This window comes from Euphorbia lathyris, chromosome 6 (genome assembly GCF_963576675.1).
Source record: "Euphorbia lathyris chromosome 6, ddEupLath1.1, whole genome shotgun sequence".
Classification (NCBI taxonomy): Eukaryota; Viridiplantae; Streptophyta; class Magnoliopsida; order Malpighiales; family Euphorbiaceae; genus Euphorbia; species Euphorbia lathyris.
Window position 1 is genome coordinate 9,071,572 of NC_088915.1, and position 4,023 is coordinate 9,075,594.

The window sequence follows — 4,023 nt, forward strand, 5'->3', positions numbered from 1 at the left end:
AGTTTAGTGATCTTTCTTTTCAGTAATGTTTCAGTTCGGTGATGTTTTAGTTCAGTAATGTTTCAGTTCAGTAACATTTCAGTTCAGTGATGTTTCAGTCGAGTGATGTTTCAGCTCAGTGATGTTTCAGTTCAGTAATATTTCAGTTCAGTAATATTTCATTTTAATAATGTTTCTCTTCAGTGATGTTTGAGTTTCGTTAAGTTTTCTGTTCAGTGATGTTTATGTTACGTTACATTACGTTTGTGTGAGGATATAAATCAATTGTATGAAGGGAGTAGTATTTAATACGACATCTAAATGGATGACATTAGATATTTATTATTATCATTAGTGTAGCATTAGAATATATGAATTATAGATATTATAAGTTTAATGATTGTTTATAAATAAATGAATGCTTAAAGAAATAAAAAAAAAATTAAGGATTTACAAATTGATTTTGGAATCCTGAGGATTTACAAATTGAGCTTACAATCTTAGAAATTTAAATTGAGCTTACAATTCTAAGGTAATAAATAGGGGGACAACACCATTAATTAGAACATCATTAATGTTGTATTTAGTTATCATAAATAATGTTGTATATTCTCAATGTCAAGCTTTTCGTGTTCCAAATGAATAATCATTTATTAAGATTTAATGCGTATAATATTGATTAGACGGATACAAAATTACTTAAAAGAAGACGTCTTCTTATGTAAAATAAAAACATCCGGAAAAAAATTTATTTCTTGGAAGTTGGTTATATATTGAGGAAATAAAAAACGTTTTTCAAAGCACAATATTCCAAGTTACAACTGACATGTCATCAGGTAAAACCCATTTTAATATTAAATTACAACTTAAATCATGGACCACTAGATCTTGATCCAATGGCTATTAAACACTCACCATGTATGGAGATAATTTAGTGCTCACCATTGAAAATAACCCCATATATATATATAAGCAGATCAATGAAAAATAATCTTACTAATGGAGGGTAAACTTTTAGTTATAATTTTACAGAATGGAGTGTAAACTTTTAGTTAAATGGTTCTATAATATCATAATCTTTTCGACTAAGTGGTCGAGGGTTCGAATCTTAACAATATCACTAGTTGATTAGATTAAATTTTAGGGATAAAGTACCAAAATAGGCCTAAGGTTTTTAGGGAAGTATCAATTTAGGCTCAACGTTCAAAATAGCACCAATATAGGTTTAACGTTTACAACATAATATCAATTTAGGCTTAACGTTTACAATATAATATCAATTTAGGCTTAACGTTTACAATATAGCACCAATTTAGGCCTCATGTACAAAATAACACCAATATAAGCTTAACGTTTATAAAATAATACGAATTTAAGTTTAACGTTTATAAAATAATACGAATTTAAGTTTAACGTTTACAAAATATATCCCATTTAAGTTAAATGTCACAATTAAATTAATCATATTATATTCTTTTTTTTTTTTGGAATCATATAGATGATGGACTCGCGTCCGTTTCAATAATGTTCACAAGCCATTCCGGCACAACAGATGAAAAGAAATCGCTAGCATTGGAACAGGCTAGCCTAGCTACCAAATGAGCTGCACTGTTCGCTAAACGAGGAATAAAAGCTAATTTAAAAAGTGGGTTGGAACCTAACAACACTCGACAATCCTGTATAATCATTCCGAACTCGGATATATCCTGTTTACCCGTTAGAATAGCGTCGACCACAAGTTTGGCATCAGACTCAAACTCAATAGATGTGAAATCCAATTAACAAGCCATAGCATACTCGTACGAATAGCAAGAGCTTCAATAATACTAGGTTCTTTGATACTTGGAATAAGACTGCTGCTGCATAGTAAGAAATTACCCTTATCATCTCTGATTACCGCTCCCATGCCGCTGCTCTTTAATTCTTTGAAAATTGCACCATGGATGTTACATTTAACAGAACCTGGATTGGGGGGCTTCCATTTCTGAACCGAGACCGAAAGCCTCATGTATCTGATGGTCGAATTCTCTTGGGCTCCTGATGCCGTGTTGCTGCCCGAAGCCGTGTGACACCTTGTTTCAGCTCCATACCGCGTCTGAACGGGACCAAGTGCCGTCGGTTGTGCGCTGTGGGGGTCGTGGTGCAGCTGCCCCTCCCTGCTTTGCGGTGATGCCGCTACCGGTTGTTTGGGTGGCTCTCGTTGTTGATATGCTGTCCAATCATGCACCGTCTCTAAGCTAGTACGCCAGCTAGTATCTGTCGGCCACCACCTCATGTGCCAAAGAACTCTATTTCTGTGGTCCCATATTGCTTTCAAAGCACAGCATGTTCTGACAATTATTTCCTGGTTTGGGCCGCATAAAGCTTGCAGTAGCCACTCTGCTAGATTCGAATTGCCCACAATCGGGGAAGGGACTCCTGTGATTCTCCAAATGTCACCGCTCTTTTTATCCCAAAACGCTCTTTACCAAATAGGGCTTATATCTGACACGCCCCTAAACTTGAAGCGCAACATTGGTTCATCTTACTATGTATTAAAATTTAGGGATAATGTACCAAAATAGGCCTAAGGTTTTTGGGGAAGTACTAATTTAGGCTCAACATTCAAAATAGCACCAATATAGGCTTAACGTTTACAACATAATATCAATTTAGGCTTAACGTTTATAATATAACATCAATTTAGGCCTCACGTACAAAATAGCACCAATATAGGCTTAACGTTTACAAAATAATACGAATTTAAGCTTAACATTTACAAAATATATACAATTTAAGCTAAATGTCATAATTAAATTAACCATATTATATTCTTTTCCTATTAACTATATATGTTATCTTTTTATTTAGTTATATATTCCTATTTATTATAATTCAATTAATTAGTATTCTTGTCCATTAAGATCTTATATTTGTTTTTTATCAATGATTCCATGACTACTAAATTTCATTTTTCATATAATATATGTCAACTAAAAGTAATTAAAAATATCCACAATATTTCGAACACTGACATGTATCAATATTATTTTAGTTTTAGTTTGTATATATTGCATGAGTCATGAAATTTAGAAGTCATGGAATGGTCGATGAAAAACAAATATGAGATCTTAATAGGTAAGAATACTAATTAATTGTATTATAATAAATAAGAAAATAAAACTAAATAAAAAGATAACATATAAAGTTAATAAGAAAAGAATATAATAGGGTGCGATCATACCAGCACTAATGCACCGGATCCCATCAGAACTCCGAAGTTAAACGTGCTTGGGCGAGAGTAGTACTAAGATGGGTGACCTCTTGAGAAGTCCTCGTGTTGCACCCCAAAACCTTCTCCTTCATCCAAATTGAAAAAGAACAATCCAAAATAAGAAAAAAACCGTCTCTCTCGACTTGGAGTTCGAAGCAGCGCCGCCGTAGCAGATCCATGCCCTAAGCCACCGCTACCGTCGCTGACTGCCTTGGAACTACGCCGTCGCCGCCCGCATGATTCCGCTGGTGAGAGTTATCCCTCTAATGGTGAAGGTAGTCTCAAACCCATTTGAGTGTCGTTCGTGAATATTGTCGTGAGTTTGTTCGCTGCGTTTTCTGGTTCTGTTTCTTTTTCGAGTTCTTGTTGCCTGGTAGTTGTTATCTGCTTGTTTCTTTATTGCTGCTTGATTGTGGTGCTCGATCTTGTGATTTGGTTGTTGTTGGCTAGCTGTGATATGTGTTATTCGTTTACGATTTTCTGCCGTAGTGTGTGGAATTTGCGTTTCTGGTTGCTCCGTCGTAGAGGGGCGGGGGTGCAATTGAGTGTGTGGTGAGTCGACTAAGCGGCGGAATTTATCCCGTGTGGGAGGGGAGTGGTTACTGCGTTCTTGATTTGGCCTAGGAAGGTTAGCTGTGCAGGTCTGTAATTTGAGGGCATTTTTTCCTTGAGGAAAGGGAAGGCACCTGGTTAGTATTAAGATGGAGAGGGAAATGGAGGGCCTGAGAATTGAAGGAGAAGAAGGGGGGCACCTTGAGCTGGTAGCGCCGCCGATAGCAGAGGTAGTGGTG

General features: G+C 35.8%; 1 non-coding gene across 1 annotated transcript; it reads left to right on the forward strand.

Moving 5' to 3' along the window:
- The first annotated feature begins 3,188 nt into the window (after positions 1–3,188).
- On the forward strand, positions 3,189–3,307 carry LOC136234279 (5S ribosomal RNA). The gene has a single exon (XR_010691170.1). It is a non-coding gene; the product is annotated as a 5S ribosomal RNA (ribosomal RNA).
- The last annotated feature ends 716 nt before the right edge of the window (positions 3,308–4,023 follow it).